At 49.1% G+C, this 17611-nt stretch overlaps 1 protein-coding gene and 1 long non-coding RNA gene across 6 annotated transcripts in view; one reads left to right on the forward strand and one right to left on the reverse strand.

Moving 5' to 3' along the window:
* Satb2 (SATB homeobox 2) overlaps positions 1-7646 on the reverse strand; it is a 186219-nt gene extending 178573 nt beyond the window's left edge. Inside the window, exons 1-2 of one of the 4 annotated variants that reach the window (XM_017596603.3) lie at positions 7499-7646; positions 3153-3232 (exon numbers count right to left, since the gene is read on the reverse strand). The gene's annotated coding sequence lies outside the window, so the exon portion shown is untranslated. Of the gene's footprint in view, positions 1-93; positions 316-3152; positions 3233-7498 lie in introns of those variants that run through there. The other 3 variants (XM_008767129.4, XM_063267604.1, NM_001109306.1) reach the window with 3 other exon arrangements.
* Positions 335-17611, forward strand: part of LOC102549320 (uncharacterized) — a 79774-nt gene continuing 62497 nt past the window's right edge. For both annotated transcript variants that reach the window (XR_594407.4, XR_005489145.2), the window contains exon 1: positions 335-750. This is a non-coding gene — a long non-coding RNA (uncharacterized LOC102549320). The remainder of the gene's footprint in view (positions 751-17611) is intronic.

Raw genomic sequence — 17611 nt, forward strand, 5'->3', positions numbered from 1 at the left:
GAGCCAGAGCCCGGGAACCGCCGGGGAACTTAGCGCGCCCCGGGCTTCCCGAACTCCGGGCGCCGCGTGGGAGCCCTCGCCCAGCATACTTACTGCTTACGGTCTGTCTGAAACTTGGCTGGCTGGGACTCTGTCCATGGAGCAAAAGTAGAGAATCCAGGGTGGAAAGTTTCTGGATGATTTGCAGTGCTGTCCCTGTCTTCCTTTCTCTTTCCTCCTTCCCCTTTCCTTTTCCTCTTCCCCGTTCCTAGCGTTTAAGGTCCTGGGTCAGGGTGTCTTCTTCTGGTTCGGAGATGGTTGTTATGATGATGGGGGGGGGGGCGCCGAGGGAGGAGGAGGAAAGGGAAAGGAGGACTCCTCCAAAGGGGCACCAGAGCGAGCGGGGGAGGGGACGGCGGAGGAGGGGGGGAGAGGGGGCTGAAAGAGCCTTTCACACCTTCGGGTAGGAGACCGGTTCTGGAGAGAAAGGGCTGAGGACTGGGAGGCTGCGGCGGCTGCTGGCTCCTACAGCCGCTAGCTCCAGAGGAGGCGCGGCTAGAGTCGCGGGGACCGTGCTACCAAGAGCCGGGAAGGTGCGGAGACCCCAGACCGCGCGCAATAGAAAACGCGGCGGCCGCCCAAGCTGTCACCTCCAACCTCTCCCCTTGCGGCCGCCTCTGCCAGAAGCCAGAGCGGGACTCACTGACAAGCCGCAGAGAGAAAGACACTGAGAGGGAGATGATTATTAGTTGCGTTGAGTCATCAGGCAAAGTGAGTCCTTTTGGGTTGTCCTCGGTTTCCGATTTCTCCCCCTCCCCCTTTCGGTCCCCAGATCTAGCGCCTTCAAAATAATAATTTGGGGTGGGGGTAGGGGATGTCTCTGGGTTATTTCGGGATGGAAATGGGGGGAACGGATCTAAACCCAAGCCAGACTGGTCCACCGCAATGAAGGAGGGGAGTGGGGGGCGGGGAGGAGGGCTGGGGAGGTTGCGGGGGGAGGGGGGCCCCGCCTGGCAGGAAATTAAACATCAATCAATCAATCGCTATGAGCACGGCGACCCATCGAGCCGGGCTGCGGAGGAGGCACAGGGATAGGCGAGGGGTGGGAGGCAGGGAGAAAGGAGGAAGGGGAGAGTCGGAGGTGGGAGCGGGGTGGCAAGGACCTCAGGCACCGCGCGACGAAGGACGGATGGCTGAGGACTGAGTGTGGCGCGAGGCGGTGGCCACGGCCGACGAGTGGGTGCGTCTAGGCGCTGACGAACGCCAGGGCCCAGGGTCTGGTCCTCCTCCTTGTAGCAAGTCCAGGGCGCAGCCGCCTCGCCCAGCCCCTAGGCGCACTCGTCCCGGCGCGCAGGCTGCGGCGACTTGGCGGGCGCTCCGTGCCGCGGCTCGCCGCAGAGGCGCAGACTGGCGCTCGGGAAGCGGCAGAGGCTGCCTCGTCTCCCGGCTCTGTTAACTGCGCCGCAGAGTACTTTCGACTTTGGAGATAGGAAGGCGATCGCCTCCCCCACCCACCGCCTCCGCCCACCACCCACCGCCTCCGCCCCTCGGAGCAACTTTTCTCCGTGCAAGCGAGCTCCCCTTCAGCTCCGAGGCGACCATCCCGGCCCGATGCGCTCCGGGCCGTGTTTGGGGAAGGCCACTTCTCCCTCAGATCGGGTGCGGCCGCGGGTCCGGAACAATAGCCCGGGTGTCCCGAACTCCTGGAGCGAGACTCCGCCCGTCCGGCTTTGGGTCCGGCACTGGAGAGAGGGTTGCTCCGTGGGCACAAGGCATGATGCATCACTGCCACTCTGGCCACAAGGGCTACGTTGCGAGCGGTGCAGCCGAGAGGCCAGAACATCGTGCCGGCCGGGGCGCTGGGGCTGCGCGCCCTGGGGTTGCGGCACCGGAGCTCCTGAAGACCCTCAGCCGCTGGGGACCGAATTCGGGCGCGAGCAGAGCTGAGTTGTGGGGACCTAGCCTCTCCGCGCCGATGAGTCCCTAGCTAGTCTTTCTATGGCTTAGGAGCCACAAACTTTTGCGGACTCGCGCGGCCCTAGCAGTTCGGCTCCCGCCGCGTTACTTGTTTAAGGTGGCGCGGGTACTGCCGGCCCCAACCCGGCTGCGGACCGCGCTTTTGTCTTGGCTATCCCGCATGGGCGCGGACCTCCTTAAAAAAAAAAAAAGCACGTGGGCCGGAGCCCCGGCCCGGGAGAGGTGCCTGCCTGGTCCGGCGTCTGTCAGCCACTGGGACCTCAGAGGAGAAAATATGAACCATTCCTCTCCGGCCTTCGGGCCAGAGAAGCCCCTTGAGCCGGCGGCACCTCCTGTCCCTTCTGTGTACCGGGGCTTTCCCTCCTGTTCCCTAGGACCCCAAGGACTCGGCTTCCACCGGTTGCCAGAGCCACTAGTCCCCCTTAAGAAGCATTGACTGTACGGCGGCGCCAGAGGGCCAAACTAAATTCGGTTTCGGGAAACGCGCTCCGGGCAATTCTCTAAACCCCGGCCTTGAGCTGGGCCATTGGAGGTTGATTCTGAGCTTAGCGCTGGAGACTAGGCTGCTGTCCACTTACTTGGTCATCTCTCCACCCCGCGACCCCCAACGCCCCAAGAGTCCCAAGCCCACGGCCAGGGAGGCCCGAGGGCTTCTGAAAGAAAGAGGGTCCCCGAAAGGAAACCTGTCCCTGGCCTAGATCTCGGTGCCCAGACCTCGGTGAGTCCCACTCAGAGGTGCCGCCCACCAACTTCGCCGTAAGCCCCAGGTGACTAGGGAGCAGCTCCAGGCAGAGGGAGGCCGTCTGGGTAGTAATCCTCCAGGGAGCCACCGCAGTATTAAGAAGCCTTTTTCTTTTCCCTGCTTTTTCCTTCCCCAAATTCCGTGCTCCCATCAACATTCCCAGCCAAAGGGGCTAGAGAAAATCCGAAGCCCGCGAAAGCAAAGTGGCTCAAGTAACTCAACCCTTGAAAGTAGCTAAAGGGGTTTTGGAAGCAATGACAGAAAGAAATTGTAAGTTTTGATCGACAAACTTAAAAAAAAGAACAGTGTTATAGCATATCGAAATGAGAAAGGAGTGGTTCAAAAACTTAGCCATTGCTGTCAAACTTAGCCCGTTTTTAAAATGGAAAATGCATATATCTTATTTATATATTAACGGTAATATCCCCCCATCCTGCCCCGTTTCCCTTCTTACCTTGGTGTTGGAACTACAGAATCCTCCGGCCCAATGTCCACGAACTAAGAAGAATTGATGATATTAGGACTTCAGGACTTCTGGAAAAAATGCAAATCGTTTAGTGGGGATCTTTTTTGTCTGATTCGTCACTATTATTATATCTGATGATGCGAATGGTTGGAACGATTCTATCCTAAGTCATTAATGAGCTATTTTATAAAAAATCACTGTCGGAAAATCGTCGTTTGCGTTTTTGCTAAGGATCACTTCGCTAACCTCACTGGCTTGTGTCAACAGTATAATTATGAACTTCAGCTACACTCTTATAAACAACACGGCAGTATTGTTTAATCGGTTAATATTTTATAAAGTGTAAATATTTTATTATGCTTTAAAGGGAACTATTGATTCTAAATTATTTTTAAAAACAGAAACTATTTAAATAAAGTATACAATTAAGTTCAATTAAATGTGCATTGTGGCTAGATTCCACACCCTTTCAAATTCATTATTTCTTTTGTCTCTTTTTGATAATGAAAAGAAAATCTACCATTTGGGACAAAAATTCTAAATTATTTAAAATTACATTTTAAAAATTAAGCAAATTACATTTAATATACTTGAAAATGTGGAATTCGATGTTGTTATTAAAACTGTACTTTGAATGTTGGCAGATTATTTTTAGTAGAGCATTTTCAAATTTCTCTCGTTTTGCAAAAGGAGAATTCTAGAAAGTTTTGCCTTGCACACCCAGTGTGAATTTTTCCCTTTAAGTTTTGTCTCCAATGAAGGCCTCTTCTGTTTTCCCAATTCGGTTTTGTTAACTTCATTTCAACTAAAGCAAATTATTTCAAACACTTCTAGTCACTACAGCAAGTTATATTTTAAATAATACTTTTAAAACGTTTGTCATTATTTTCATTTTAAAAACAGTAAATAAATATGTTTGATAATTCAAGAAATGCTTGGTTTCATTTTTGTATTCCCCATGATGCTTTATTTCCAAACACTTTTTGAAACAATCACACTTTTTAACATGGTATAAATACACTTGTCTTTTTAAGTACTTTGATCCAAAACTCTCCCGACCCCACACACACCAGATTAAGAAACAGCTCCCTTGTGCTCAGAATGTAAAGTTTTGGAGCGGGGGTATGTTTTCTCAGTTGTTTCCGACCTACATTTTTTGAGGATGATCTACTCAAACTTTTCTCGGATTCTCCTAGCCCTAAAATTTCCCCCTAATGTTAAGTAGTCAAAAGCCGCCTGTCTTTCACAATCACACTGTTATTATTTTTTAAGCAACAACAACAACAAGAACAACAACAAAACACTGGGACTTTCTATGCTGGGGTTAAGTGCACATAGTTTCTTTGCTAGACTGCTTTTCTTTCTTCCCAGGCCTACATCCCCTTAAGGCCTGGCCTGCACTTTTAATGACAGTGGCGTTTGCTTTCTCCAGTTGCCTCTGCGGTTTGTGCGGGTCATCTGCCCAGGTCAACTTCCGTGGTGTGTAGGATTACACCACCTAGGCCCGACTGCCCTGATAGGACGCAGAGTGCCAAGCAGAGTGCCTTTGCATCTTTTTGGCCACGGCCTCTGAAGGCCCACCATTCACCCCCCCAGCCTCTCTGGCTATCAAGTTCGGTGACCCAGGCACTTTCAGAGGTGCGCTCTTTTAGAGCACTGAAAATTTGTGCTGTTTTTTTTTGTTTGTTTGTTTTGTTTTGTTTTTTTCTCTCCACCCCAGGGCACACATTTCAAACTTCGTGGGAACCGCCACCTTAAAAGCCTTCGAAGGGACGGCTTCTAGGAATCAAAACGAGCCAAAAGCTTCTCCTGGAGTTGGCCCCTCTAGGGGCGGGGAGTGGGGAGCGAGGGGGAATTATTTCTTTCTAAGGATGCCCATGTTGTGTCTGAAGCCAATTTCCGTCTCGGACTGTCCGTGGAAGGTTAGGCGACCAACACTTTAAAAGACCTCATACTGCCGCTGCGTTTAGATTGCAAATCCAGCGAGTCAAGTGGACGTGGAGCTGGTGGCCCGGATATGGGAGAATCCGGACAGGCTTTGGAGGAGGAAGAGCAGTTCCTCTAGGATGAGCTTAAGCTAACTTTTTTAGACTACTCTGGAGACTGACCAGAGCACAGCGACAGGCGACACTTACTTCGTTATCACCCAGCTTCCTTGTTGGCATCAGAACCCAAGAGATCAACCCGCGCCAGGCAAAAATGACAGGACTCACAGTTGTCCTAGCCGCTCTAGGGGCCTGGGCGGGGGCGATGCGGTAGGACAGCCTAAGAGGTGGTGGGATTCTTCCCAGGGTTCGCACAGGAACATGCCTGTGAGGCCTGGTCAGAAATGCGCCGCAAGGGATTGGGGTAGAGAGTTGGGCAACTAGTCTAGGAGAGCAGAGCTGCCTAGGTGTCTGGGGAGTTGGAGTTCAGGACAACACAGTGTGCCAAAGCACAAGGAGCAAAAAAAAGTGCCAAGCGTTACTCTGTCAACTGTCCCAGGGAAGACCTGCGACTTTCTGTCAGAGGTCCTAGGTGACAGAGACAGCTCTGCTTTTTAGAAGGAGGGTGGTGAGGGGACAGGTTTAAGAGCTGGGAGAGTACTTGGACGAAGATTTGGTTATTAGACTCCCAATCACCGTGTGGGAAACCCGGGAAAGGCCGAGAACACCGCTGGCGACTCAAAGCATAAATAACCCCAACGCCATGGCTCCTGGGATCGACGTACGTTCTTTCTTCCTTTCTTTCTTTCTTTCTTTCTTTCTTTCTTTCTTTCTTTCTTTCTTTCTTTCTTTCTAATGCCTTAATAGGTAATTTCCTTCCGTAGCAACGAGAAAACAACTGCCTAGTTAATGTAGTCTATGCGTAGAAATCTACTACAAATGATGGAAATTAACAAGGCAGGAGGGAGAAAAGGCCAAAGGAACCGCCGCGGCCAATCGTCCCCATCTTGGGGCTGAGCTGTTTTCCTTTGGAGAACGCCGCGCGAGACCTAGAAATTCAGGCCCAAAGCAAAGATCTAGAGACCAAGGCTAGTAGTCAAGGTCCCTCCACCTCCTAGACCGGGTCACTGCTAGGGGTCCCCGCCCAGAATCCAGGCGATGCCTCCCTTACAGCGCCACCGCGTGGGCTGCGGCTGAAACCTGCTGCGCTGCCCGGAGCGAGCCTTTCCGCAGCGCCGAGAATCCTCAGGTTAGTGAGGAGTAGAGCGGGTGCGGTGCCTGCCCAGGGCACCATCAGACTACTCAACACCGAGATGGGACCGCGTATGCAAAATATTCTTGCCTGCAGTTGCGTCCAGACTCTTGTAATGAAAACTACACCTTCCACCAGCATCCCAAACTCCTGGCAGGCCGACCCGCACCACCCTAGCCCGGGCAGGGGAGCTCAGGCTGTAGGATGCGAGGCAGCCCTACACGGAGCAATCGCCAGAGCTTACTGTGACTTAAGCTGCTAGGCTCGAACCTCACAGAGAACTTGTTCTAGCCAGGACGCAAGGTCTAGGCACTTACTGGGACCACGGATGAGGCACGTAGTCGGTGTATCCTGCGGACCAAATTGCTCAGGGACTGATCGGGGATGTAGAACACTTCGTTGGCTGGCGCTTTCACTTTTCCCAGGGTAACTGGAAACCCACCAGGCACTCTCTTAATCCAATAGGGCTTGATCCCCTAACTAAAATCCGTGTGGCTGAGACGCCAGCGTCACGGGACTCTGTCCTCTTTATCCACGGTGCCTTCCCTCCGCGTACTGAGAATAAGCCCAACAGAGCTAGGTATCACCTGGCGCCAGTCTGGAGTCACATTAAGACGTGACTTAGAGTACTTTGCGAGGAAGGGTGGTTGTTGTTGTTGTTGTTGTTGTTGTTGTTGTTGTTGTTGTTGTTGTTTAATAAATTCAATTCTCTACCCATCCCCTCACTCGCACACACACAAATAAGTACACGGTGGAACTGCCAGCTATTGAAGGGAATAGCTGGCTCAGAAAGGTGTAAATTCACCTAATGCCCACCCTAATTATAACAGGCGCATACCCTGGATTCCCGAACGTGCAAGTTCCATGCCGGGTCAGATCTGGGTCTTTGGAAGTAGTGACCAGTGCCACCCAAAATATATCACTGCAGTCGGGAGGGCTCAGCACTCCGCGACCCCTTGGCCTGCTCTCCCACAGCCTCAGCAGCAGCAGTGACCAGTTCATTTCTGATACCTGGTACCCCGGACCATCTTACCCTGCCAAGCCTCACAGTCCCGGCCAAGTGGCTCACCTCCGCTCTCTGCGCTTGCCTTCGCCCCTCTTACCCAGTCCCTAGTGAGAAGTGGTGGGTCTACGAGGCGCCGACGCTGGCTGCTCACCTCCAAGAGCCAAAGAAGGTGCCCTGGGCGTCTCAGGTCCAGCCCCGAGGTTGATTTAAATAACTAATAAGCTCAGAGAAATTTTACGAGGGGAACTTTTCCTTTTAGTATCAATAAAGCTTAGTAATTGGATTTGTTGGTTACCTATGCTCTCCTCTCTTCTCTCTCTCTCTCTCTCTCTCTCTCTCTCTCTCTCTCTCTCTCTCCTCTCTCCTCCCCGTTTTCAAAAAAAAAAAAAAAAAAGGAGTGACTAAGTGGTGTGCTTTTGTGTAGTGTGTGTGAGTGTGAATGTAAGAAAAATGTTTGTTTTGTTTGTTTTCAAAGCCCTTTGCGTACAGAACAATCATGGTTGCGCTTAGGAGTGGAGAGTTTTGAAAGGTGAACAGTGGTTATTTCGGAAGAGAAAAAAAGCACAAAAAATAGAAAAGGAAGAAAGGTTCTAAACACTCTACCATTTTACGTGACAGTTTAAGCGAACTGTTTTTCCTTAAGAGAACTGTGTGTCCTTAATATTGCCTTTTAACTAATTTTCACTGTGTTCAGATTCATGGATTTTAGTGATAATTTGGTTTTAGTAAAAAGTTCGTGCCATAATACAATTTAAATTTTTATTTTTACTTCTACTTTGAGCATTTTTCCATTAGTAGACATTTTCCTGTCTGTGTGTTAAGGTTTAAATTTTAAGATAGAGATTGTTCTGTGTACAAGAATTGCTTCTAGTCAATTAATTAGTGTCTTTGCAGTCGTTCCAACCTATACGAAAATCTTGGACAGTAAAACAACCGGAGTGGTTTTCACCAAGCATGTGGATTTCTTGTTTGTTTTGTTTTTCTTCTTTTACACATAGAAGTTAAAGACTGGATTTAAAAAAAAAACGACTTGGAAACGTGTTGTGTTTAAATTTACCTGAAGTTCAATTCCTTTTCAAAGACAGCACAGCTAATATATACAGGTGTCATTCAAACAAAATGAGGAGCGTTTTTGCCACAGCTTTATTAATAGGATCGGATACTAAGTTGTCAGAGATTTCGGTTTTCCAGGGGGCAAAGTGTTGGCTTCTGAAGTTACCAGAAGCATACCCAAACCTGTGCTCACACTTCTCCCGTGTTTTCACTATACTTGGGGATATTTTTCCGTTTCACTGTTAGCTAGGAAATTGGGAGGTTTTCCTTGTTCCTGTGGTTTTAGGCTGTGAGACCTGAAGTAGGCTGAGGGTTACCTCTGCCAAGTAACTTCCAGAGTTCAGAGACTACATCTACCCCTCTTCACATTCCAGAGGAAAGAGGTATCTAGCTGACCTACTATGCTTGTCCCTCCTTATCCAGAGAGCAGCAACACAAGGGGGCCTGACCATTCACACTCTTAGAAGGTTCCCCCAGCCACACTGATGTTCAGCTAGGTGCAATGATACCAGCACATCCTGAAAAGCTCCTGTGGACCAGTATCTCTTCTTCCTGCCTTCAAAGAGGGTTACTGGCAAACAACTTTCCTTTCCATTGGCTCTCCACCAAGTTCCTGAAAACACCCATCACCTTCTGCTGTCTTGGCTTCTCCAGCAACCAGGGCAGTGCAATGCCTGTGTCCAGGGAGCTCAGCGTGAGTCATCTTTGTTCTCTGCATTGGTAGTGTTGAGGAATGAAGCATTCTCTCCTACTGTTATGTGATTTTGAGGAAATGGCAGGGAAAGTTGGAAGGATTAAGAAGAAAAGTGCAGGACTGAATGGGAGTGGGGTAACCTGGAGCCTTAGTGCTGGGCACCTCTGTCTCCTCCACCTGGCCTCTGGGTTGTCCACTACTGGCTCCCTACTCTGGACTTGGGTCCCAACAGCGCTGCCCTGGGGACTCTGGCTTTCCTTCATAACTCCCTGTTATCCTGAGTTTTGGTTTCGGTTCATCTGTTTTCTGAGGATGCAGAAAACCCACTTTTATTCTTTTTTTTCTCGTCTTGCCTCACTTGCACTTTTTTTTTTTTAAAGAGCATCGCTCAACCCTGGTTTCTGCCAGACCCTCTGCCATCTCCCCGAGTTCTCTGTATAAGAGCAAGAAGTGATTTGTCTGTTTATAGCAGGTTTAATTAAGACAGTTATGTGCCGTGAACTCTTTAGGCGCCAATCAATGCACTTTGATTTGGAAAGTCAAATAGAATCACGTCTTATGGTTGCAGCGCCGCTGGCCGCCCAGGCTCTTGAAAACACTGGCTGTCTTCCTACACCTACCTCGAGGGACCTGCGCTAATTCCCGGTAGGACAAGCTGCTCTTTGAGTTCCTAGAGACCTCTAGAGAGGTTTTAGGGCCAGAGAGAAATCTTCCCCGTTAGAAACGTGAAGGGCTCAATGCTCAAAATGTTCCTGGTGGCTGAGAAGCTGGCACTGGACTTCTGGGACTAGATTTAACTTCCCAAATGTGGCACCCCAAGGCCTTTAACCTGCGGCTTCCGCCCTCCTCACCATGACTCCAGGTTCATATCTCTCTACTTTCCCCCAAGAAATGCCTTCCCTCCCCTCAACTCCGCTCCAGTCCTGGCTGTTTTCTGGTTTATTATTGAAAACTCCCAGAAACTGGAGTGTTGGCACTTTTAGGACGGTGACCACACCTTTGCTTTTTTCTGTCCCTCCCATTCCACCCAAAGTCTTCCTCTCTCCTAAGAAAAGGGGGCAGTGGGGTGAAGATCTGAGATAACTCCCTCCCAGACAATGTTGAATGGGAACCCCTGGACTCAGGGGCGAATAGGTTTTTGACATTAAGCCTTAAGTGCTGAGCACCCCTCTTCCTTCCCTCAGAGCTGACCAACAACTTAGTCCTTATCACCCTTGAGATTCAAGACTCCTCCCTCCCCAAACCACAGGTCTGCCACCAGCTGTCAGAGTATCACCAGCAAGAGATACACACCCTCCCCTCGCCAAAAATCGGAACTTTTAAAATCTAACAAGAGCATTTCTCATTCCCAACCCTAGGGCCTCTCCAGGATGGCTAGAGCAATCTAAAACATTGTGATTGTTTCTGTATGGGTCAGAGAAGAGAGAATGGGGAAGGTTTGACCAGAAAGCAGTAAAGAATGACTCTTTTGGCCTTCGCTGAGACCCTGACAGGGCCCATTTTGGCAAGCTGAGTGTATATCCCCTCCAGGAGTGGGGGTAGGGGGGAAAGGCTGCGATTATGATTCTGGCCTCTTCCTCCTTTTCCCCCCTCCACTCTGTATTCCTGTGTAAAGGCAAACCTAGAAAGATGAAGTGGTTACTACCAGAGTGGCCAGTAACTCTCCTCGTTGTGTTGGAGTTACATTTTAGGAAGAAGGAGCGATAGCAATTGGGTAGCTTTGGGCTCAGCGAACTGGCCTGTGTTTACTTAAGGCTTGGGACCTAGAGTGAAGGGAGTCAGGCTTGTGTGACTCAGTATTCACTCTAGCACTTCCTAGCTGAGCCAGCGAGGGAGCAGACTCTGTGAATATATATATATATATATATATATATATATATATATATATATATATATATATATGAATGAATGGGCCCCGTGGTGCTAGCTCTAAGAGGCAAGTTTTAGTTAATTGTAGTGTGGGCAGATGCTGGCAGTTGCCAGCCCCTCCCGCCTGAAAGTCCCCGTGTCTAAGCAAGATTGAGGTGGCTGGGCTGCCCAGCAGCTCCCGCCCTTCAGACCCCAGCTCAGGTCCTGGCAATCTCTGCACTTTGTCATCACGCGCGAGTATTTGACATTCGCAATTATCTGCAAATACCCTGATGGGTTTGTATATGAAACACTTTTTTTCTTGCCTTAAGGTTTGAATCTGGTAAATTTCAGACAAGTGGTTGGGGGAGGGGTGACCCTAGAGACCATCGGACCAAGGCAGTGAAGACAGTTCTGTGGAGGTGGGCGACCGAACCGACAGGTCCATATGGCTGTCATGGTTCCCTTAGCATCACCACAAATAAAGGCCTATCCAAGGTTAGAAAGGGTCCAGGCCAGAAACCTAGAGTCCACTTCTGAAAGAATGCAGTCCAATCTCCAGAAAGAGGCTGCGTGCCCAGGGCGGTGCTACCACAGACCAACCTCCAAAGTTAATCATCTTGATAAATACAGAGGTCACTAACAAGCCTGGTGGTCATCACCGAAACTGTCAATCACCAGTTTTGGATCCTGTGGCCAAATTTACTTACTCAAAGAGCCATCCCAGAGAGCCCTGTGCTTAGAGTTCCCCCTCTGACCAGGGAAGTAAACCCTGCCTATTTTCAAAGAATAGGATGCCCCTTTGACCCCTCCTTCTGTCTCAGGATCCTCAGGGTGGGGTTTCTAAATGCAGAAGATAGCTCACCACCCTTACATCTCACTTTCAGGGCCACCTGTCTGCAACAGGGAGGGAAGGGGACAGGACATGGGCAGGGGACGGGAAAGGAGGGGAGGGAGGGGAGAGGAGGAGAAGAGAGGAGAACAGAGCAGAGGAAAGGAGAGGAGAGGAAAAGAGGGAAGGGGAGGGGAGGGGAGGGGAGGGGAGGGGAGGGGAGGGGAGGGGAGGGGAGAGGAGAGGAGAGGAGAGGAGAGGAGAGGAGAGGAGAGGAGAGGAGAGGAGAGGAGAGGAGAGGAGAGGAGAGGAGAGGAGAGGAGAGGAGAGGAGAGGAGAGGAAAACGGTGGCAGGCCTTTAGGTACAGGCCTAAAAACATGGCTAATCGAACTCTGTGCTTTCTCAGAAACCTGGTTCTGGCCCGGGCCAGAGTCCTAGGATCTTGAGCCCGGAGACTAGGTGGAGCTCCCGCAGCCCAGGCACTGCAGGCTTGGAGTCTATCTCTCCAACAAGCTGAGCTCCTCTGTGTCAGGCACATTGGCAACTTGAGAAAAACTTCTTAAAAGCCCTTCCCCACGTTGTTATTTCGGCTCAGCTACAGACAACCAAGCTAGTCCCTTCTCAAACCTATTTTCTTATTCCGATAAATCTCCGATTTTATTCCGATAAAATCCCCGGGAGGAGGGGTTAGCTTAGAGAAAGGTGTTTGGAGGGATGGGGGAGGAGGGGTTAGCTTAGAGAAAGGTGTTTGGAGGGATGGGGGAGGAGGCGTGCAGCCCTGCCCCGAAAGGCAGTGCTGGACTTTATGAAGTCTGTCTCTGTAACTCCAAACTGAGAGGAGGCTTGCTAAAAAGTATTCCCTTTCCTTTAAACCTTTAGACCTTTAAACCTGGCTCGCACCCCACCGCCCTCATGGAGAAACCTGAAATGAGGTTTGGAAGGGCTCGGCCTTCTCCTTTGGGCTCGGCCTCTTATGGTAATAAAGTGTGAGTAGTTTTCTTTGTCTTCACAGACACTTGGCGCACTTGACCCAGGAGTAACCTATACTAGTGGCTACTTCACCACCAGGTCGCAACTTTCTTATAGCATTCCCAGATATCAGCCAGAGACACCCCCTGTGACCGCTTTCTCACTCCCTTCTTTGGAACCAGATCCCTAGTTTGAGCCCCAACCCCACCTTTAGATCTTCTGCCTAGGCCTTGCCTCTGTGGAGAGCATCGTGGGGTCTCAGCTCCTCAGCAGGGGCGGGAGTGAACAGGTGAGACTCGAGGAGCCTTTGCGGGATGGAGAATCGCGGCCAGCTCAGGAAGCAAATACAAGACGCCGGATCAAACCTTTACTCCTCCACTTCCCACCACCGCTCCGCATTTTGAAAGGTGTGTGTCAGCTATAGTCTACCAGCCAGCGCACTGCCAGGAAGTGCCCCACAGACTGGGTTAGACTTTGCTTATTTGGCCAACTCAGTAGTCTGCTCCCTATTCACCCTTAGTCTCCAGGCAGCGCACCCTTTGGTAGAACTGATGACTGCTTTGACCCAGCAGAGCGCGCCCTGCACTAACCTGAATTCAGAGAGAACCTTCTTCGGAGCTCCGCATTGCGCACCCCTGAAGGAGCTGGCGCTGAGACCTCCTGTTCACATCCTTCTGCTCTGGAACTAATCGAAACCCTAGTCCATCTCCTCAGATGACTTCATTTTGGAGCGTTACTCTCATCCGAGGTGAGGGAGGGATATACCCAAGAGGAGGAACTACAGGGGCTGGGGCCTCCTCTGCTCATCTGATAATTTGCCTTGGGGGTTCCGCTTAAAAGGTGTGGAAGCTCAAAAAAAAAAAAAAACAAAAACAAAAAACAAAAACAAAAAACCCGAGAATGTATTGAGCCTAGATCTCGCAGGGCAACTGGAGTTAAGGAGATGTGTGAAGATCACACAAGGGTCCCAGGCAACCTCCCTTCACCCTATCTCCACCTTAATCAGCAACTCTGGTCTTCCTTAGATTAGCCACCGATTTCAGAGCCAGCGCTTCTGGCCTTACTTACTACTAATTGCTTGTGCTGGGCAATGCTCCTTAGTGTTTCTGAGGGGCATAAGCAGACCATGCCATCCACAGCTTTCTAACTCCACCTTCGAAGCCAAAGTGCTAAGGAAGCAGCACATTGTCTTCTAGGTCCCTGCCACCTATGAGTCCCGGCCTAGAGTCACCTGGCTTGTTTCCTGGGTCCCCTTCCACGGGTACTTTCCTCTTTGGCCTGTGGATACTTGAACCCAGAGCAGAGGAGTGAAGCTGGTGCCCAGAGGGTTGTTCATTTCCGGTGTTGCACGGAGCAGGCGCATCTCAGTGTGTTAGTTGGTCAGGAGACTGCAGATGTGCAGATGCACAAATACTGTATTTTTCCTGCACACCAGTACATGCACACATACATACTGTGGTAGAACGGTGGTCCCACAGATTTTGACCCTTGTTTTAAATATATTATGGCATCTAATCTCTTCCCATTCGAGATGTCTCAAGTTGTTTATTTCCAGAGGGCTTTATGTAACATCGGCACAAATTGGAGCATCTAGCCTATGAGACCTGCAGGCTTTATCTCAAGATGATCAACCTCAGAGTTCCTCTCCAGACCTCAAGAATTTCAGGGAGGATTCAGAAGCTTTTAAGCTTTGACTAGTGCTTTAAGAACAGTATTGCAAGAAGAGCTATGTGTGTGTGTGGGGTGGGGCGGAGTAGGGAGATGGCTTAAGTACTGTGATAGATGTGTATGAAAGTGTGGGAATCCACTATTCTGTATGCTAACTAAGCATGTAATAAAGGAAGAGAAACAACACCAACCCAGGGCCAAGAGGAAAGTAATGAACTAAACTGAAAATTCCGTGTGCCCAGTGTGGTGATGTGTACCTGCACTGCCTTCTGGTCAGTACCTTCTCCAACACAAAATGGACTCTCTCTTTAAAAACAAATCTGTCCTGCTATGGGGAATACAATGGTAACTGTAGGGTGGTTGCCCTCCTAAGGGCACAGCCTCTCCAGAGATAACGTAAGAGCTGAGGTTTTCACACTTGGAAGCATGCCTAAAGGTCATCTGGTCTATCCTCAACAGTTCACAAATGACAGGAGCTGATAGAAGACAAAGAGCCAGTCTTCAGGGAAGAGCACAGACTGCAGATCTTCTCCATAACATTGGGTCTGCCATAGCTATAATGACAGGGATATAATGACCGTATCCCTAAATGACCTCTTAGGTTCCATATAGTTCAGTAAGCATGCTACTTAATGCTGTCACTTATATTCATATTGGACACGTTTATCATCATTGTAATAAATTCTATAAATAAAAGTTAAGTGACATGGTCACCCTCCTTGATTGCCTTCCTTTCAGTTTTGCAATGTCAACACAACACTATCATTCACAATTTCACATCACCCATCTTATTCGTATTCTTGTTCACGAAGGCAGAGACACATTACAAATGGAAATGTCTGTGTCTTTTTCCGTAACTAATGTCTGATCCCTGGCAAATGGAGCTATGATGTCATCGAAATGGATATCGGACAAGGTACCAATTGATTTATTGACTTCCCTTCTTCAAAGTCCTTAGAGAATTAGAGAGAAGACGGAAAAAGCACAAGTCGGCTGAGATGCTCAATACTTACTGCGCTACACGGAAAAAAGAAATGGCACTTGGCTGAGACAATCACCAACTCAGAAGTTTTGGTCAGATGAGCTTCATAAAGGGGGCGACACTGAAATCATTCAGAGCATCCACCTGTTTTTCCCCAACTCACTCCGTTCACTTGTCCACCAAATGCCAGTGTTTGAGAAGCCACGCTCAATAGTTTCCAGTCAGGCAGCAAGGAGAGAAGCAGGAATGTGGCTAGAAATTCCAGAAGCTATATAGTATCCCTAAAATACCTGACACTTGAGGCTAATTTCAAAAGGGCCCCCTGTCTTCCAAAGGCTGTTGAGACATCTCATTTGGGAATGGATGAGTTTCCTGTGGTCTAAACCTGTCATGGTTTCATGGCAGAGATAGTTCTGATGGTCTTTAGCTCCATAGGAGAGGGTTCCAGGGCAGAGAAAGATCTTCTTGGTCCCCCCCTCAATACTTTTTTCATGTGTACACCACATGTGTGTAGGTGCCCAGAAGAGAGTGTCAGATCCCCAGGAGCTGGAGTTGTAGACAGTTGAGAGTTTCCCAGACATGAGTACTGGGAACTGAACTCGGGTCCTCTAGAAAAGCAGGAAGTGCTTTTAACAGCTTTTCGGACCCACTGAATCAGTTTTTTTTTTTTTTTTTAAAGAGAATCACTTTGAATCATATCCTGTTAAAAATAACTCCCAGAGAAAGTCCACATTGTAACATCTGTTAAGGAATTAACACACATGCCAGTGTCTGCAGCAAAACTATAAACAGCTGAACAAAAGCAGACTTCAGACTTCCTCTCCTTGAGCCCTTGGGATGAACAGGCTTTACCAAGGACCTTACCTCAGTGTCTTCTAAACACAACTGCATGCTAGCTGCTGTGTGTGCTTTCTACACACTACAAGACAAATCTGAGTGTCATTGTCTGCCAGGTTTCCTGTCACTTTGCCCTCATCCTCTAGATTTAACAGCATCTGGGCACTTCCACACCTTCTGTGTACTGAAGAACTTCCTCCAGAAGAGCAGCGTGTATAGTGTTTCTGGTATAGTTCATATTCCCTCAGTTCCAGTCCCCACCTTGAGGCTGGGTGCTAGGTACTCTCTTCTCTGGGAGAAACTGGGGGAGGAAGGGGAAAGAGAATGGTGTGGATCCTGTCTATTCCTCTTTCTCAGCCAGAAATTGGTGTTGAGCTGCAGCAGAAAACCACTCTTGTGGGAGGTGAGTTTACTTGAGCAATAGAATCCATCTCCTTGCAATGCCCTTAAAGACCGGACATTTCTGCAACTGCTAAGGGGAAATAACTAAGTATGCTTCCGAATTTTAAACCTAAAGATGAACTCACTGGTTAGCAATGTGAATTTGGAGGGTAAGCTTTTCTTTCTGAGCCTCATACTCCTTCTTTGTGAAATGAGCAACATATTCACATAGTTACTGCACAATATTGCAAGGATCAAACAATGCACCATGTGTCATGTGCCTGGACAACTCCTGGAGCATAGTAAAAAACCACCCCCTGCTCTGTGTATAAAATATAGTGATTATTAATTTAATTTATCCTCCCCTTCCCGCATTGAAAATTACTGAACTTAACTAAGAAATTAAACATTAGCTCTACCATAGTTAGCAGGAGGTCGTGGAGATAGGCCACGCCAATGTCATCCACAGAAATCTGGGCTTAATATATGGAACATCAGCCCACAGCTCTTCAGATACGACATTATACTGTCATGGAGTAGGGAATCGGAGTAGAGAATAAGGTTGCCCTCTGGTCTCTTCTTCTGCTGAGGGATGGGGTATCCTATGGCCTGGGTAAGATTCTCCTAAGCTTCCTCTGAGGAATACCTCTTTGACTGGTCTGTATTAACCATGCCCAGTACCCAATATTGTGTGATATTGACAAAGAAATAAAATGACATCACTTCCCTCTTCTAGAGAGATCTGGTTCTAGAAAAGAAAGTAGCTGCACTTTAACAGCCTGGGTAATATTCCCTCTGCTCTCACTATGGTAAGATGCATTTCTGCCTGAGTTCTTTTGCCATACCATGGGCAGTCATCACTCAGGAGGGGAGAAGGCCTAGCTGGTCAGGGACAGCAGGAGGGAAACACTCTTCTTCCCTTCTCCAAGAGCAAACACAAGGCCAGGGGTTCCATGTGCACACAGCCTCTTCTGAGTTGGGTCTTGTTACTGTATGCCA

Source organism: Rattus norvegicus, chromosome 9, assembly GCF_036323735.1.
Source record: "Rattus norvegicus strain BN/NHsdMcwi chromosome 9, GRCr8, whole genome shotgun sequence".
Taxonomy (NCBI): Eukaryota; Metazoa; Chordata; class Mammalia; order Rodentia; family Muridae; genus Rattus; species Rattus norvegicus.